At 37.5% G+C, this 20,433-nt stretch overlaps 1 protein-coding gene across 13 annotated transcripts in view; it reads left to right on the top strand.

Annotated features, from left to right (window-relative positions):
• Positions 1-20,433, top strand: part of Ptprd (protein tyrosine phosphatase receptor type D) — a 2,233,434-nt gene that overhangs the window by 831,064 nt on the left and 1,381,937 nt on the right. For all 13 annotated transcript variants that reach the window (XM_015999923.3, XM_076564405.1, XM_076564406.1 and 10 more), the window contains one exon: positions 17,029-17,067. The gene's annotated coding sequence lies outside the window, so the exon portion shown is untranslated. The remainder of the gene's footprint in view (positions 1-17,028; positions 17,068-20,433) is intronic.

Raw genomic sequence — 20,433 nt, 5'->3', positions numbered from 1 at the left:
CAGGCACACCCACACACCACACATGCACACACACACATACATCCCACACACACACCCCACACAATCCTCCCACACACACTACCATACACATACACCTCACCCACACACACATCACACACCACACACCCACACCCACCCCACCCACACCACACACACACACACACACACACACACACACACACACACAACACACACAGACATAAACACATACCACTGACACACACACCACTCTCATTTACCATATCATCATGACATGAGTTGAGCCCCATCTGAGAGGTTCGTTCCTTCCTCTCCTGTTTTGGCTCCTGTTGTTGCCCTTGATTTTGATTGCCTTAGTTCAAAGCATCCACAGGAATACCTACTGTTACAGCTCATTGTATGTAACAGTATCAGAACATGGTACAATTTACTGATCACCTTTATGGAGTTTTGTACTTTTAAAATTGATTTTGAGTAGCAGTGATTAAGGTAGTATAAATATTTACTCAAATTTACAATACTATTTTAGTGTATATGGCTTTCACATTTTTATTTTCTTTCTCTCTTTCTCTCTTTCTCTCTTTCTTTCTTTCTCTCTTTCTTTCTTTCTTTCTTTCTTTCTTTCTTTCTGTGAGCTACTAAAAGCACTTTTCCTTTTTTTTCTTTATTAAGAAATTTTCTACTCACTCCACATACTATCCACAGATCCCCCTCCTCCCTCCTCCCACGCCCCAACCCTCTTTCCCAAGCCACCCTACATCCCTACATCCCCCAAATCAAGGTCTCCCATGGGGAGTCAGCAAAGCCCAGCACACTGAGCCTTGGCAGGTCCAAGTCCCTTCCCACTGTACCAAGGCTGTGCAAGATGTGACACCACAGGCACCGGGTTCCAGAAGCCTGCCCATATACCAGGGACAGATTCCGATCCCCCTGCCTGGGTGCCACTCAAACAGTTCGAGCCAAACAACCGTCTTCTGTATCCAGGGGGCCTAGTCCAGTCCCATGGGGACTCCACAGCCACCAGTCCACAGTTCATAGGCTTCCACTAGTGTGGCCTGTCATCTCTGCATGTCCTCCCATCATGATCTCGACATCCCTTTTTATTCTTTATTTAATTTAAATTTTTATTTAATTTTTTTATTCATTTTACATGCCAAACACAGATTCCCCTCTCATCCCTCCTTCTGATCCCCCCCAGCTTTCCCTCTCTAGCGCCCCCATTCCCTCCTACAAAAGGGTAAGGCCTCCCATGGGGATCAGCAAAGCCTGGTACATTCATTTGAGGTAGGACCAAGCCCCTCCCCACTGCATCATTTTAAAATTACAATAGAATTTATTCTTGGACAATTTCAGCTAGTGATGGGGTCTTTTGAATCCCTCCCCCAACTTCTAAGTAGATACCTATAGGACTCTGGGCCAAGTATCAGAGTCTCACAATTTTTAGATATTTTATTTATTATTTTATTTTATTTTACAATACTATTCAGTTCTACATAACAGCCACAGATTCCCTTGTTCTCCCCCTTCCTGCCCCCTTCCCCTTCCTCCCAGCCCACCCCCCATTCCCACCTCCTCCAGAGCAAGGCCTCCCCTGAGGACTGAGATCGACCTGATATTTTAATATTACTTTATTTTAAATTATATCTATGTGGGGGTGTTCACTGAGGCCTCAGGAGCCTGAGAATCCTGGAGCTGGAGTTATAGGTGGTTGTAAACTGCCCAATGTGGATGCTTGGAATGGAACTCAGGTTCCTCGAGAAAGCAGTACAACAATAAAAGATCTGAATTGTTAAACCATCTCTCTAGACTCCAGTATTTAAAGCATAATGTTAATAGTGCATACATCTTTATTTTCACACTATCTTTACACACTCAAGTTTAGAAAATGCAGTAACCCTATATGGTCATCAGTGAAGCCTAGGTTCAGCAATGAGAGCTAGAAAGAAAGTTTTCCTTGGAAGACAGCCTTGCTGAGATGTCAGGCAGAACATGCTAGTCTCTGAATTCCAGCTGTGAATACAAGCAGTAGTCCTTGTACTGTAGTTAATTAGTGCTCTTTTGACTGAGTCTTAGAGGAAACTAACCTATACATCTGCTCCCTTCCTGAAGACTATTGTTTTGAAACATTTGAACCATTGTGCTAACCTAAGAAATAGGTAAATGATGGATTCAGTCACAGGTTTAATCTGGTCTGAATTTTCTAACGCTGGCACTATGTTGAATAGGCAGCCTATCTCATGGCATGATATGCACCTGTGAGTAGTTATATTATGTTTTGTGTTACACTGACTGAAACCACTAACTCTAAATCTAGGGGTGAGTAAGCACAGGAAAGCATATTCTCACACCGTTCTTCTTTGAACTCCTCATTTACTTGTTTGGAAACATCATGAACCTGGACAGCAACTGTTGATAGTTTTATATGTGAAGCCTCAGGTGGACTGTGAAATCTCCAGAATGTTCTCTCCTTCTTTTCTTGATAATCCTTTAGGGCCATCAGAAATGTTTTTATTTCCTGTTTCTCTGAGCAATAGATATGACCCCTGTGTTCTCTTTCATTCTCTTATTCCCCTCTAGACGGCTAGGAGGCCTAACGCTGAATGTTTAGCTGTTTAACCTGTTAGACATCTGAAGTAGAAGGAAACAAGACAGTTTGTAGGTTTGACTCTGGTGTTTCCTTTGTCTCCCCTCTTGCTCTGTGCTTCAGACATTTGTTTTGGCAGAATGTTTCTCTAGATGTTTCTTCTGACAGTGAGAAGATAAATGCACACTACATCTGTCAAAAAAAAATACTTTCAAAGACATCTTGTCTGTCTTCACAATCTGACCTGATATTCTTCCCAAAGTTGCAGATTCCTATTGTGCACTGCCAGCCGTTAGATCATGTGTATGGTGCTGTCCCCTGCTTCTCCTCAGCACTCTCTTATTCAACATCTCAGAGTTTCTCATGGCTGAATTCAGCATCTTATAAATTACCACAACTGAGACAATGTCAATGTATGATGCTCAGTTGATGAAATTTTAACAAATCTATGCTGTTCTTCCTGTCTCCCTTTCAGTTCTGTTTAGGTGCTGGATGTGACTTTTGCTCTGAGTCCTGAGGAATTTTTCCCAATGAGCAGGTTATTCCTGCCCTGACATACCTGCACCTGTCCTGGTGCCTCTATCATGTGTCCAATCTTTAGGAGCCTTATGCTCTGCTTCAGTTGAACACAAACAATTTTATGGTCCTGCAACAATTCCATTGGTCTTCTTTTCTAAATCAATTAAAGATATGATTGGCCTGGGTTTACTTGCTCTTTCAATTCTTGTATGCTAATTTATTCTTTAAAATCACAACCTCTTTATTTAGAAAAACTTTGTCTTCTTATTCAATTCATCTTCTTTCTTTTCATTCACATTCTCATTCTCATTCTGAGGCACAGTTCTAAAACACTAGAATTTCTTTTAGTTCATCTAATGTCTCAAAATAAAATATTCATGCTTAAAGCTTTTTTTTAAAGAATTGTATAATCTATTGAGGTCTATTTTCTGCCTCAGTCAAAGAAGATGACTTATTTTCTTTATGAGTATCTACATTTTAATTTGTTTAATCACTATTAAAGCATAGTATACTGTGATTAAAATTATTCTTTTCATATTTGATTCTCAAATCTAAATATAATTTATGCTCTGACTAAATGGTGGAGGCTCAGTTGAGCTGACACATAATCTACTGAAAAGGTTTGCTATATTGCAGTTCTTTTCTTTGAATGTAGCTCAGCAGAATAAAGCATGGGAGAGAGAGTGTCTTAGACTCTCTTCTTATTGTTATGATAAAATATCCAGACCAAAAACGATTTCAGGGATAATATAATTTATTTTAGCTCACTGTTCAAGATACCGTCCAATATACTGGGTAAGATAATGCAGCGGGAACTTGAAGTAACCAGTCACATTAGCCAGCATCAAGAAACAATGAAGCCAATGCACACATGCTGCTCAGCTCCTTTTCTCCATTTATGCAGTTCAGGATCCCAGTATAGCAATGGTCCTACTTAGAGTGAGCACTTCTCACTCCAGTAGCATAATCAATATAGTCCTCTGCAGACAAGGCCAGAGACCCAAGCCCCAGATGATTCTAGATGTGTCAGGTTGATTAGTCCTAACCCTCACAGAGAACCAATAATTGAACTACCTCATCACAGTCTATGAAAATTATTGTGCATAGAAAAAAAAAGACATTGTAACCTTTAAAAAGAGAGAATATTTGGTAGGTCTAGGGTGTATATAATGAAGTTGAGGCCAAAAAAGTAGACATAGAGAATACACTATGAGCTGTGGGACAGATCAACAGCAAGGCACTCTGCTGTTTCAAAGGTCTACTGAGGAAATGAGACCTACTAAATTTTGTGTGCAGAAATTGGAATAAAGATTATGGCAGTCTAGCCCAAAAGAGCACTCAGTTGCCTCCCCCTGATTGGGAAACCACAGGGAAGGACCTGAACCCAAAGCACCCATCTTTCCCCCCATTCATGGTTTCAGCATTTTCTTTTTTTCTCATCCACATAGAATTCTATCCAGACATTGCTCAGGAAGCAGCCTCAACCAAAATGTTTTTTGGTAGAGATATCAGTGAGAATGGTGAAATTGAATAGTATATTTTCCCCCAAGTTCCCATATCATGTCCTCCATTATTTTTGTGGAAGGAAGGAAATCTTTCTTGCCCTATTTATCTTTCTAGTTAGAAATCTAGTCCTTTTTTACCTAATGAAAGGACACAGACTATTAACTAAATCAGTCAGAATTACCAAATTCATTTTTCAAAGTAAGTTCATATTCAGCCATTTGTGTAGCACTTGAGGTGGTTCTACCCTATACTACACTGAAGTGAGAAGCATAAAGTACAGCTTTTATTAAAACAAATGCTCAAGAAGTTAAAATGTGGTAAATTTTGATGCTTTTAAGACATTCAAATTTTAGTATAAATCTCCATCCTTTGGGTTGTTTTTGTAACTTTTAATAACCAAGTGCTTTTCCATGTTAAAAGCACTTTACCAATCTATTTTTCTTTGAACATTTAAATTGTTTCATTCTACATAATTTCTTTAATTGAATTTGAGTTAGCTTGTTGATTGTGGAAATGGGCTTCAAGAAAGTATATTCCATATGTGTGTGTGTGTGTGTGTGTGTGTGTGTGTGTGTGTGATGCCAGTGCTTTTGAAATAAGGTTGCTGATGATATCATTTAGAGACTATATGAAGAACTTGACTGTAGTACAGTTTATAATATTATGGAATGCTATTTATTAAGTGCTAAGTAAATATGAAAAACACAAATCCTGTTAACTTGTTTCTCACTGATAACATGCAATTCCCGATGGATACAGAAGCTGACTTAGCTCACAACTCTGGGCACTCAGGGTATGGTGCTGGTTAGTTCAACTCTGATGAAGACTTTCTAGCAACAAAGTAGGAGTGTGTTTAAGAGTAAGTGATTTTGTCATCAGAAAAGAGCTAGAAACTGATCCAGAGGTAAAAATCTGAGATGATAATAATAATCCCATTGGAAGGTTTTAATTCTTCCCAGGGATAGCACTCTTAATGATTTTGATATTTTGATAGTCCCCACCTCTTAAAGGTCCTTCTACTTCACTGAGAACCAAGGCTCCAACATATGAACCTAATGAGAACAAACCATATCCAAATCATGACATCTAGAAAGGCAATGCAGACTTTTTCCTTCCACTATAGTTTATCTGTTCTTCTAGTGCACACTGTCAGTGGATTTTCCTGTGACAGTCACTATCTTGTTCTTCTGTTAGTCAAAATGGCGATGTTCTTTCAGCAACAAATTGTTTTGGTCCTTGTGGTCTCCTGTGTTTCCATGTGAATGTTGGATTATTTGGTCTAGTTTGTGAAAAATATCATTGAAATTTTGATGGAAATTGCATTGAATCTGTATACTGCTTTTGCTAACATAACCATTTCCAAAACATGTTCACACTCATGTAGGTCTTAGCTTATCATGTCTGCATATATGTAGGGGGTGAGTGTGGAAATAGCTGAGACTAGTACAGAAACCCTAATCAGGGAAAAAGATATGTTGGCAAGTGGGTAAGGGCAAAAGAATGCACATGAAATGAATGTGGAAAATGTTGGTTTTTTTTTTTTGTTTGTTTGTTTGTTTGTTTTGTGAATGAATAGATTGAGGGTGTAGTCAGAGGTTTTCTGTGTCCTACCTGGCCCTCAGTCAGGAAAAATCTAACTCACCCACCAGTTCTACAGCCACTTAGATGCAAGTAAATACACAGAGGCTTATATTAATTAAAACTGCTTGGCCATTAGCTCACGTCTACCACTGACTAGCTCTTAATTTAAACTCAGCCCATTTCTGTTAATCTATATGTTGCCATGTGTTCAGTGGCTTTACCTGTGTGTCATTATATGCTGTTCCCTGGATGGTGGGCTGGATTCTACTCCTTCTCCCTCCCCAGAATTCTCCTTGTCTGCTTATTTCCCCTATACATCCTGCCTGGCTACTGGCCAATCAGCATTTTATTTATCAACCAATCTGAGCAGCACATTCACAGGATACAGAGCATCCTACAGCATGAGGGGAGGTTTGGTGATGGAAGAGAAGATGGGGAAAGAGAATCAATAAAAACTGATACTATGTATGCTAATTTGAAAAAGAAAAAGGACTTAATGCTAAAAAATCAGCAGTTTCAAGATCTTCTAAGACTTACCTGTATGAAATCTTTGTAAAAACCAAATGAAGTATCGTATGTGTGGCAAGTGCTCCACTGGAGAGATGAAGAGGCTTCAAAAGCTAAGAAAGATTTAATTGATAAATGTCAGACTAGGCACCCACCATTTAAACTCACAATATCTGGATGGATTTTCCCATAGAGCCATACCACTGGGCTAGAAAATCTGAATCTGCTTCCATTGTTGTGTGACCCTGTATAAACTAAAATCCTGTTTGATAAACTAGTTAGTCATTCATAGAGGCAAGAATACTATATCCTTATTTCACTAATTGCATTATATATTTAGTAGAACAATTTACTCACCAGGGGTAATGAGAAAATGAGCTAGAAAATCACTTTGTCTGACATAGAATAGAAGCTGTTAAGCACTGTGTGATTTGGGCAACTCTTTGAGGAAGTCAGATATTTACTTAGCAGAAAATTGTTTCTTCCTGTTAGGCAACCAATGGGAACCATGGTCTAGTTCAGCACACTCACCTCTAACAAGGGCAACCCTGACTCTCTCCAGGGGAAGCCTATGTGTTATCATGTGTACGTGGAATGTCCCTCACAGGCACATGTATTTGTGCACTCTGTCTCCTGCAGATTGTCCTATTGTAGGAGAAAGTGTAACCTTTAGAAAGTAGGATCTAACTGGAGCAGTGGCTCACTGTGGAGCAGGCCTTGAAGTTTCTAACAAGTCCCACCTCCTGCCAAGTCTTTGTTTCCTTGTTCACACTTCTAGATGTGAATAAAAAAGCAGACTCCAGCTTCTGTGGCCAAGCTTTGAACTGTTGTGTGTCTTAGAAGTTGGGCCTTCCCTGCCTTGATAGACTGTACCCTTAAACTGTGAGCCAGCATGAACCCCTCCTGCCCTAGTTGTGTCTGGCCTGGCATTCATAGTGGTGACAGAAGGAGCTAATGTTCTCTGCAAACTTTCTTTGAGTCATGTTGCCAAGGTGTCCATCTCTGTATTCCATCAATGAGAGACAGAATACAATGTTGCATCCCTAACTCTTTTTCATTAGAGTACATGAGGAAACTTTATTACATCATGATTGAACTGGAGGCTGTGTTTAAATCCTCATGCTTCCACATGCTCTTTGTGTGACTATGAATACATTGTTGAGCAGCTCAGTGCTTTTTTAGGGCCCTTTCTGTAAATGGGCAATGGTAATAATAGTGTGAAATCTGATTATGTAACAGGCTGGAGTCTGTTATATAGCTTTACTCACTGAAGTCAGATAATAGAGAAATAAAACAATCACAATATTTAATTGAGTGCAATTATCATAAAACCTGGTTTATTAAGCAACTATTTTCTTTGATTCCATAACAATCACTGATGACAATTTGAAGCCTGAAAAGTAGAACTGTATAGCCTTCTACCAACATCTTAGTACAGCAAACAACTTAATTCCAAGGGGTAACCATGGCAGGGAACAGGATAATTTGCAATCAAAAACCTTTTTTTTTCTTCTTCTTACCTCAGGATGGGTCTGAAGTCTTTTTACATTATTTTTTATAATTTACTATGAACAAAGAAAAAGTACAATGAATCTAACTGGTTACGTTTACCGATTTTGAAAGCAGTAACTGAAACATTTTCTCCTCAGGACTCACTCAAGAGAATAGGGGGTTAATGCTACAAATGTAAAGCATCATCCTTTGGAGCAATTTTAATGCCAGGATTGTCACCATGAATGCTACCTTACTGAAAAGTGTTTGTACCTCATTTAGGTATTTATGAATCATTTTGTACAACACTGTGCACAGGGCAGGCTGGAACATCAAAAGCGGCATGATTTTATTTTCTCCATGTATCTAGTACTTCCAGACACCTGCATTGCTATTTTTTTCATAGAGATAAAAACACTGAATTTTCAAGAATTCTCTCCATGGAGAGTTAAAAAAAAAAAAGATTACTCGTTCCCCCAGAGTGCATTCTCAATGAAATATGTAGAAACAGAATACAAGAGCATTCGCTTCCTCATTATTTTGCATATAACATGGGCCCTGTTTCACAGCAGGTGCTAAGGGGACTTAGCCCAATGCAAATACACACTGAAATCCACCAAAGTTGTTAACAGCCTCGGGGTGCAGTGTTAGACATGTGGCAGATGGAATTGCCTGGAGAAACATAGGCACAGAATTGCATGTTGAAGGGATTTTTAGAGTGTTTCCCTAAGACAGAACTAAACATGGTGCATAACGAAGTAAGTGGAACAGATTATTAAAGTTATTTTGGTAGTAATGACACAAACCAAGAAGATGATGATATGATCACTACAAAATATGTATCAGAGATTTTTGTCATAACAAAATGCTGTGTAGCCTTGGTGCTTTGTCAAAGATTAAGTCACTGAGAATCATTTTATCTTCATGATTATTAACTTTGAAGCCCTGATTATTTTATTTCTCTTGGCAGTCAAAATAAAGTGTTATGAGAGAAGGAGAGAGAGAGAGAGAGAGAGAGAGAGAGAGAGAGAGAGAGAGAGAGAGAGAGAGAAGAGAGTCAGAGTCAGAGTTATCATTATGTTTCACAAGACGACCTTGGAGTCATTTTATGGCCCAGGATGACCCTAGATTAACTATGAGACTCTGAATGACCTCAGGGTCTTTATGAGATCCTAGATGACTTCAGGTTCATTCTGATGCCCTACCTGGTCATCAGCTCACAGTATTCCTGCCTTACCCTTCCCTGTGATGAGATGACAGATGTGCCTTTCTCATTATGTTAGAATGAAGATATAAGTTTCTATATTAGGCTTTGTGTGACCTGTTTGGTGAGGTGCCCTTCCTTTATTTTCTATTTGGGGGCCTGGACCTATTATGATGTTGTAGGAACTGTAGGAAATTAAATGTGATTCACCAGAATGATGAGTTTGTTGATGATGAGATATCACTGGCACCAACCTGAGACATGAGGATGAAAGACTGGGTGTGTGAGGATGCTCTTACACTGGAGGAAAACAGGAATCCAAGTGGAAATGAAGAATTATTTGTTGAAGAAAAAGGTTTGTGTTACATGTTAATGTGAGAGAGAAAGAAGAAACAGGTGCCTTGTTCTTGTAAGTCTGTACAGTGCTAACTGGAATAAATATGGATTGGACTTAGATTTTTTGTGTAACCTCTACCTCCATAAGAGATACCCACTCTTAATTCTGTCTATGTACTCAAGTCTTGTTTCTGTGCTTTTCTTCCTTTCAAAGGAACTAACACATGAAAAGCTCGCATTTGCTTACGTATCTACGTTGCTACTTACTACTCCCAGCAGACACTGAGCCTCTATCCCCTGTCTCTTACTAATTGCCACAATGAATTGCTATTTCTTTTTGCATCGGTGTGGAGCACACTGAAGAACACTGAATATGTGTGACACTCCTTTACAGTCTCCGACTTTGCTTCTTATTTAAATTACCATTGAGTTTTGTTTATTATGGATTAAAAAAAAAATCTAACCATCAGATGTAGCTGATCCCCTATGTGTTTTGTGATAGGATGTTATTTTCTCTCCCCCATGCTTTGTCTACAACTAAAACAGTGAGGAGTGCTAGATCTGTTCCTCTAGGCTCAGCTTTCTCTTGAGCTTCAAATGTATGTGTCCAAGTGACTGCAAGAAAAATTGATCCAGAGAAGCTCGAGCTTCTTCAAACTGCCCTGGCAAATTCTAAGAATGATTTACCTAAATTAACAGCATCACCACCTTCATTGGAGGAATTATTTTATTCCATGTCTTCAAATTGCTTAGTATAAAAAAAGTCCTAGTTTCAAATCTTTCAAATTGCTGTCAAATTCATCTCCACAAGTTTGTCAAATGTTCATATTGATTTACACCATAAATCTGTGGTCTGGTAGACAGCATGTTCATCCATTGTGGTACTTGTGGTTTATCCTGTATAGAATGGACATTCTTTCTAGGAAGAAGGCCTTGATTTTCTCTGAGAAAGCAGAGAACTAGTACTTATGAGCTTATAGCCTATGCATTTTTGTTCCTACTAAAATTATTTGTTCTTGTGTTGCCAACAATCAATGAAACAATGGTACATTTCCATTAACTTCAAACAAAAGGAACCTAGAAACAAAGGTAGTAATTACTAGAGGAAAAATGTAATCACTTCAAGATAATAGTTTCTATTGAACAAGAGGCCATAAAAATTCCACATTTCTATGTATTTATCACCAGCTTATACAACCTATAAAGAATGATTACTAAAGAAAAAAATAAACAGAAAATTCTGAGTAAAATTGGGATATTACAACATGTAACTTCACTTCTAACACCTTCATGAACAAGATGAACACATTTAATAAAATTTATGTTTCTAGAAAAATACATAGTTTTAGCATATTTGTATTTTTCAAATGCACGTGGATGCTCTATAAAATTGACCAAATCAGGGGCTATAAAAGTAACCTCATTATACTTCAGAAAATTGGCTAGTGTGTACTTTATATAAAAATTAACTTATGCTGAAAAGCTCTTCTGATACAGAGAAGCTTTAAAACACAAACCTGAAAATATATGGAGATACATACAAAGTTAAATACAATGTTCCAGGACATAAAAGCATTGTGGGAAAAAACCTGAACTTTGTGCACATGGCGGTGGGACAGGGGAAGCAGAAGCGCAATATAAGCACGTACCTCAAGAAGTTACAGAGAGCACATGCATTTTACCAAAACACACACACACAAATGAAGATCAATATTAAATCCCAGGCAGTAACAAAATGAAATATGTTACATTCTCTATTCTATCAATTCTAGAGGACCTGTATAGCATCTATGACATTCTCCGAGAGGATACAGTTCTGTAGCATCACTTGCTTCATCTGTGAAGCCTTGTGTCCAATCCCAAGCATTAACAAAACCAGTTATTTGGATTAACAGGAAAAGTGACAGAACTTGATGCAGCCACCCAAATTTAAAACATAAATGTATGAAGGAGCAATTTTAGGAGTAAAACAGAGACTTTTAGGTCCCAAGGACAAAAGATTTTGAAAGTTTGAAAGTTGCTAGATCTTTGCCAATGAAATTTGGAATCAAATAAAATTTCATGGAAACACAATACTGACAAGAAAAAATTACCCATCTTTAAAAAGGCATAGGGCAATTAAAGTGACACTTTCATAGGTGAGAAACCTTTAAACTTACACCTCAGGAAAAAGTATTTTTTTTTAAATGCTGAAATACAGCTAGCTACACCTTGAGCAAATGCCAGACTGCATGTAATGATTTGTTGCTAGATCAAGACAAAGTTGCTGGGATAGACTCATTGTATCCCACAGCTTAGTGCTGACAGTACTGAGCAGACAGGAACACAAAACAGATATGCATCTCCATGAATAAATATGCCTGTGTGCATACATACATGCATGCATGCATACAGACATGCTTTAAAGTTCAACGATTTGAATACTGAAGGTAAAACTTTCATTATTTGCATATAACATAACAATGTAGGTGATAAATTACAAAGACTATGTACATTTTTTTTAAAAAAAATTTAGCCTATGGAGCCTGAGAGATAGCTGGGTGGTTAAGAGCACTTACTGATTTTGTAGAGGTCCTAAGTTGAGTTTGAGCACCCACATCAGGAAATTTACAACTGTTCCAAATTTACTCTTGTTCCAAAGAATTTGACACCCTCATATTGCCTATGAAAACATGTATATACCTAAATAAAAATACAATGATACTCTGCTATACTTATAGACTGGTGCCTATCCCAGTAGTCATCAGAGAGGTTCATCCAGTAGCTAGTGGTAACAGATGCAGAGACCCACAGTTGAGCATTAGACTGAGCTCAGGGAATCCTACTGAAGAGAGAGGAAGGATTGTAGGAGCAGAGAGGTCAAGGATATCACAAGAAAACCCACAGACTCAAATAACCTGGGCTCATAGGAGACTGAAACAACAGCCAGGGAGCCTGCGTGGGACTGGCCTAGATCCTCTGTATGTGTGACAGTTGTGTAACTTGGTCTTTTTTTGGAACTCCTAACCATGGGAGCAAGGGCTATCTCTGACTTCTCTTCTAGCTTTTGGGAACCTTTTCCTCATATTGGGGTGCCTTGCACAGCCTTAATACAAGGGGCAGTTCTTCTAACTGCAACTTGATATGCCATGTTTTGTTAATAACCATAGAAGGCCTTCCATTACTGAATAGAAATGAAGGAGTAGTAGATGGGGAGGGGGAGGCAGAAGGGATGTGGTTGGGAGGAGAGGGGTGAGGGAAAACTGTGGTTGGGATGTAAAAGTGAATGAATAGCTGGACAGTGGTGGCGCACACCTTTAATCCCAGCACTCGGGAGGCAGAGGCAGGCGGATCTCTGTGAGTTTGAGGCCAGCCTGATCCACAAAGCGAGTTCCAGGGAAGGTGAAAAACTACACAGAGAAACCTTGTCTTGAAAAACTAAAAAAAAAAAAAAAAAAAAGAATGAATAAACAAACAAACAAATAAATAAATGTTAAAAAATAAAAGTTTAATGCACTCGGTATAATAGAAAATTAATTGCATTTTATGTATCAACGAGAAACAGAAAATAAAAATGTCATGCCTGATGACATTAATAATACTTCACATGGGAGTGAATATACTGAAAACCATAAAGACCATATAAAACATTCTACTACATTAGTGGGGTACATTGAGTGATCAACAGTGAAAGGCAAGTCATGGAGTAATACTAGAAGTCTTATGTCTGGCAAGAGCTTAATGTTCTACTCCACATACATAAATAACACAAATAACAATGATCAGAAAATCTGAGTCAAAACTATATTTGAGCATGCATTTCTCTAAGGAATATATGCAAATAAGTATAAAATTATTCATTATCACTTTTCTTTAGGTAAATGTAAAATGCAAACAATGATGAACTGTTATGTACACTGTAATATATATAATATACACATTTTAAAACAGACACAAGTGCTAGCTAAAGTATTAGAAAAAGCACCACTTATGAATTGCTTGTGAAAAATTAAAACATGCAATTACTGTAGAAAAGTTTCCATGTCCTCAAATAGTTAAATGTTACTCATAAGCTTATACTCAAGGGAACTGAAATCCTGAACATACAGAAAACTTATTCATAGCTGCTATATTCATAACAGCTCCAGAGCAAAAACCATCAAAATGTCCTCTTCTAGTGAATGGATAAGCAAACAGGCAGTAATAGTCAGTGGGATATTATTTAACCATAAAAAGAAACAAAGTATCACGGCATGCTACCATGGACAGATCATGTAAGACTTTTGCCATGGAGTGAGCCAGACACAAAGCCCAGGGACTCTTAGAGGCTGTAATAGAGGGAGAGGCAGGAGTCCACTTCTAATCAGTACATTTTCTTTTGAGGTTTGAAGAACATTGTGGAATTTATAGTGACCTGTGCACAACATTGTAACCATATTATAAACAACTTATTTGAATAATTAATTTTATAGTATATAAATTATATCAAAATAAAAAATCACATGCCCTTGATGAAGAAAATTGCCAAAAAGCCTGGTTTTATTAAAAGTGAAGCTATTTCAAAATAACATTTTGTAAGAGGGTATAATACAGGACAGTGGTTGAGTGGGATGCATAGAGGTCTAAGAACAGAGCCCAGCATTCCTGGGCATTTTTTAATTTTTTTTTAATTTTTAGGGCAAATTAACATTTTGAGTGAATATTGTTGAGCCAAATAGAAAATAATGAAACTCACCCCAACTCACAGTGTTCAAAAGATGTCAGGTAGACTGGGTTATGTATGCAAGGGGAGAGAATTATCATGTTTTGTATTTTTCCTTATAGAAGAAAATAGGGAAGACTCTATTTGATTATTTTATGCTACAATACTATAAGAAATTCAAAGTAAAAGATGGTTCAATACCTTGACACTAAGTGTTGTTATGATGAGTAACGGAGTAAGCCATGGTGTGGGGCACAGAATTTAAGACATAAAACCAATAGAGGCCTCAATTGTAAAATACATATCTACAAGTCAATGAGACAAAGCAGAAAATAGGAAAAGTTGAAAAGTACTTTTCCAATTAAACAAGTACTCATGATTAACAAATTTATGAAAACCTGCTGTAACAGCAAGGAAATGTAAACTAAAAATACTCATTCCAAGTGACAACTAAAATCAAGCACAAGAAGGTAGTGGTCTGGTTCCCACGGGCAATTCTCCTCTTTCACTGTGACCTTGTCAACATAATAATGTTGTCTTGTCTCATGCTTCTCCTCCTGGGGAATATCTAACCGGAATGCATAATAAAAACATGCTGCTTAGGGCTGGAAGGGTGGCTTGAGAGTATTGAATACTCTTCCAGAGGTCCTGAGTTCAACCACATAGTGGCTGACAATCATCTGTAATGAGATCTGGTGCCCTCTTCTGGTGTGCAGGCATAAATGCAAACAGAACACTATATACATAATAAATAAGTCTAAAACAAAAACAAAGAAACAAACAAACAAACATACTGCTTCAGAATCGTTCACAATGAAAGCCGAAATAATCCATACTTTTACCAACAGAGGGCAATTGTTGATAATCACTCATGGAACTATGACAGAGTGATGAAATTCAAGAGCAAAAGGACTAACAGATCTCACTCACATATATGTTAAGGCAAGGAGATTTAACCTTATATTAACACTTTGGTTTCAGTCACATAGAGATCAAAACTAGCGCAAAAAAAAATCCGCAAACACAAACCAACATACTATCTACAGTCTATGGAGTATATGTATTACTATATTCAGTGACTTTATGTGATATATTCTAAGTTTTTCTACTTCTTGGCAATAAATAGTCTATTTGTTATGTGAAACTATGGTGGACATGTGCATCTAATGCATTCAAATCCATCATGTGTTGTATCTGGTGGCACTATCACAGAGCCAGCCAAAGGCTTCTGTGTTGGCCTTTTTCTAGATTTCATGGGAGGTGATCATGGATACTCACTTTGTGATTACTTGCATGCATATATATATATATATATATATATATATATATATATATATATGTGTGTGTGTGTGTGTGTGTGTGTGTATGCATATATAGTGTATGCATATATGTACATAGTACTTATGTATTAATCTATTGCAACTTATAATTCACAAAAATAACTAAAAATATGAGAACAAAATAAAAACAAGCTGACATTCTACAATCTTCTTGTGAGAAGAGGTATGATACAGGGCATAGACTATCCACTTTATACCATTAAAACCAGACTGGAGCCTTCAGTGAGCCCAGGCATAAAACAGAAGCCAGTGGGCTTTGAGAAAAGTCTCAATAGCTTCACTTTGGCATTTGGTGGTTACCTTTTAGCTATCTACATTAAAATAGTTATTCTGAAAAAAATAGAAATAATATTATTTTACCTTTCTGATAAGACATAGACACATGTCCATCTGCACATATATAATAAGGCACAACAGTGTTAACACCTTGTCACATATATTGTGCCCTCCATTCTTTTTCACAGATATGTTTTTTTAATATTCAATATCTAAAGTCAAACTGATTTCCAAGGCAAAATGGAAAGGCTCCCATCAAATGTTTTAAAAATGAGCTCCTGTGTTTTGTAATAATAATGGCTGGAAGTTCAATATTTCTTCTCAAACACAGAAGCAGGGAGCCATATTTACAAAAGGGCTCTCTGTTTGCCATTTCCTTCACACAAGACAACATTGATAAAACCTTTGCACCCACACCAGGTGCCAGGCCTTCTCTGGGGAATTGGTGCTGCCTGGATACTGCCTTTTATTTGTACTTCAAATGCCTTTGAAAAATAGAGGCCGATTTAAATACCATTTGGAAATTTAAAAACTTTTATTTTATTTTATTATAATGCCTTCCATGGATTTACTTTGCCCAAATGAATCAGTGCTGTGACTAATTTGTGTCCTATAGTCAGCAAAGGCCTGAAAATACAAGAGAATTCAGAAAGTGAAGCCTTAGTGTGTTTCACACTCAAGACATTAAATTTGTATACTAAATATTGACAAACTTAAAAAGAATTTAATAATAATCTTGCTATTTTTGATCATTTACCAAATAATTTTATGGTCACTTAAATAACTGAAAAATGTTTTCCTTAGCTAGACTATCTTCTTACACTGCTGACTAGACCAGGACAATATGAGATTAATTAAATATGTTTTAAGTGAAAACTTATTTTTGTCTAGGAAATGATTTCCAAAGTTACTCATTAGTTTGCTTTATTTGTGAAGATGACGTGGAATTATAACATTGTTTTTCCTTTAAAAACAGACTGTAAAGAGCCCCTTGTTTTCTTCTCTTTGTTTTGTCTTACATCAGGCTTGGACTCCTGGATCGTCTGGTGACTTGAACTGTCTGGTGAGTTTTGTTCTCTTCTGTTCTGTTTCACTGGTTCTTCTGGGAATCTTTTCATATACTAATTACTTTCCACTCATCCTTAAAGATGTTTTTCTTCTTACTAGAGCCTGAATCATTTTAGAAAAAGTTTTCCTAATTTTTATTTACTGAAGTTTAACTTTATAAGGCCAAAGTCAATTTCATGTTAAAGGTACCCTGATGTGCTTAATCTTGATATTTGGCAGTTAACCTCACAGGTCATGAGAGCATCCCAATCAATGGCAACAAGAGAACAAACCATTGAGAGTCTTTGACTGGAGAGAGCTCTGCTAGGGATCAGTGTTATGCAGGATCAACTTTCAATTTTCAGATAGGTCAAATTAATTTAAAAAGATACAGCCACAAAAAAAGGTGAGACAATAACTTTTAAATAACTTTAAAAATGTTTTTGCATATTAAAGTTGAGCTGTAAAATACTGAAAGCACTATGCTTTTCTACACTGAAACTCTTAAAATTCTTATAGCATTTCCCTACCACATCAATTATAGGCAAGTAGAGGTGTTCCATTTCATCAAAAATGTAATTGTTTTGATGTATTTTTTATATAGTTGGATGTTTAACTGTATAGCAACTTAGTATTTGTATTGACTCCAGCCAGCTTTTGAAATAATGCTCACATTCAAAAAACACACTCCGACTTTGCCACAATTTGAACTTTTTTCAATATTATTGTATTATACAATTTTGTATTGTATTTTATCTTATTAATATTCTGAAAATTCTATGGTTCAGATTCCTGTGTGTTCTAGTGTCCCTCATTCTTCTCACTTTTGCAGGGATACTTTGTGCAATACTGTGCCAAGCGTCAGGTGCATTTCCAATTGGGTTTCAGGGACAAGGTCTATCCCTCCAGGAGCTGAGTTGCAATGAAAAGCCCAGGAGGCCAGTCTCTTCTTGACGGTCCTTTATTTCTCACTCAGAAATGCTTTTAGGCTTTGTAGATGATCACCTGTCATCTAGATAGTCACCTAGCCATGACTTTTCTGTGTTGTTCTCAGTCTTCAAAGTCCACCCAAACACCAAGACAGCCTTGTTGAGCCTACACCACTTAAGATTAAACAAAGAGAATTACAGTGATCAAAGAGATAATTCAACTAATGTGTGAGATCATATCACTTCCAAGAGATTCTGGATCTTGTTTTCCAACAGGGAACTGTGCTTGGTCACTCCTCTTTTACACCAATGTGTGACTACCCCATTGGGATCAGCACCTTTCCTAGGAAAACCTGCTTTGAATCATTTCTGTCCACTTTGTCTCCTCTCTATGAGCTCATGAGATTAATGAATAAATTATCATTAAAATCCTTTCTGTGGGCTGGAGAGGTGGCTTAGTGATTAAGAGCACTGGCTGTTCTTCCAAAGGTCCTGAGTTCAATTCCCAGCAACCACTTGGTGACTCACAACCATCTATAATAAGATCTGGCACCCTCTTCTTTTTTTATTTACTTTTTTCCTTTCATTTTTCTTTATTAATATATTTTCTACTCACTCCACATACTATCCACAGATCTCCCCTCCTCTCTCCTCCCATCCCCCAGCCTTCTTTCCCAAGCCACCCCAAATCCCCACATCCCCCAAATTGAGGTCTCCCAAGGGGAGTCAGCAGAGCCCAGCACACTGAGCCTAGGCAGGTCCAAGCCCCTTCCCACTTCACCAAGGCTGTGCAAGGTGTCACACCACAGGCACTGGATTCCAGAAGCCTGCCCATAGACCAGGGACAGATCCTGATCCCCCTGCCTGGGTGCCACCCAAACAGTTCAAGCCAAACAACCGTCTTCTGTATCCAGAGGGCCTAGTCCAGTCCCATGGGGACTCCACAGCCACCAGTCCACAGTTCATGGGCTTCCACTAGTGTGGCCTGTCATCTCTGCACATCCTCCCATCATGATCTCGACGTCCCTCGCCAGCAGTATCTCTCCTCTCTTTCATCAGTTGGATTCCTGGAGCTCAGCCTGGTGCCTGGCCATGGATCTCTATATCTGCCTCCACCTGGTACCCTTTTCTATTGTGCATGCATACATGCAAACAGAGCACTACTCACATAATAAATAAATAAATTCAAAAATAAGTAAAAGAAAAAAATCCCATTAATAAAATCCTTTCTGCATTTCATTCTGTCCACAGCAAAGGTAAGGTGGTCATTGCTACCCATAACAGGTTAGTCAGTCAGTGTGGCAAAGTTTACTGGTCATGAGTAGAATTTGCATGCTCTTTCATTAGAATTATCTGGAAAATTGTAAAAAGGAATAAAATAGTAAGTGTAAAGTTACACTAGAAATATATATCATGAAGAGTAAGTTGGTATAATTTTTACCAAATTTTCAATGTCCTGGTACTAGTCTTTACCAGGGAAGAAGATGAAGGCTCAAATCCTAATTTCCCTTAGCATATGCTACAAGTAGAAAACCTATTTCAACCTTTACTGGGAGTTAACACCTTACAGACAGCAGAAAGCTTTGTCTTACCGTTTCCATCATAGCAAGTAGTAGAAAACTTGTGGGTTTTTTTTTTGTTTTTTGTTGTTTTATTTTTTTTCCTAAACCTTTTCTGAGCCACTGGAATTAGAGCAGGGATGTACAATGTTCTTTCTTCTGAATTCCACATTTCCATTTATATAATGCAGGAACTCTCAGGTTGCTAGGTCAACATGAGGATTATTCTCGATCTACTAATACTTCATTTGTCTTAATTAATCCTATTTAATAAAATTGAGAGCCTACAACAACTCTAATCTGCATATTCCCATTATGTTTCTAGTAGAGTTTGATACCAGTGTATTGCTTGATATGCAGTATTATCCCATTTATCTAGTAGTAATCTTCCTTGAATACATGCCAGGAATCTTGAAAGTTGGTCATACAGTTCATTTCTTCCCTAACTTCAGTAATTTTATTTCTATGTACAGAGCCACCTTCCATGTTTAGCCCTATATCCATTCCTATCTATTATTAAAGGCAAATTGAAGTCCAATTTTTCCCGGATGACTTGTTAGTTGTAAATATTGAAGTTTCATTCTCTTTCTGATTATTTTTATTTTCAGGATTACAAAGTTCATCATTTTTATCTAACTCAACTATTACTAATTCTAGAGTGTATCATATGCCCAGTTCTTAACACAATAAATTCAGAAACTAGGTAAGTAAGTTAACTATGGTACCCTGTTTGCTAACTGCAGCACACTGAGCACATTGTTCTGTGCTTATTAGCTCCTCAGAAAACATTTTATAAATTGACTAACTTATTTCAACGTCAAGTTTAAATTTTCATTTCCACGAACTTTCATTTCCATCAAATTTGCTTCAGTCCAGTTATGACTGGCAAATACA

This window comes from Peromyscus maniculatus, chromosome 2 (assembly GCF_049852395.1).
Source record: "Peromyscus maniculatus bairdii isolate BWxNUB_F1_BW_parent chromosome 2, HU_Pman_BW_mat_3.1, whole genome shotgun sequence".
Taxonomy (NCBI): domain Eukaryota; kingdom Metazoa; phylum Chordata; class Mammalia; order Rodentia; family Cricetidae; genus Peromyscus; species Peromyscus maniculatus.
The sequence above is the reverse complement of the archived record's forward strand: the minus strand, read 5'-3'. Positions and strand labels throughout refer to the sequence as shown.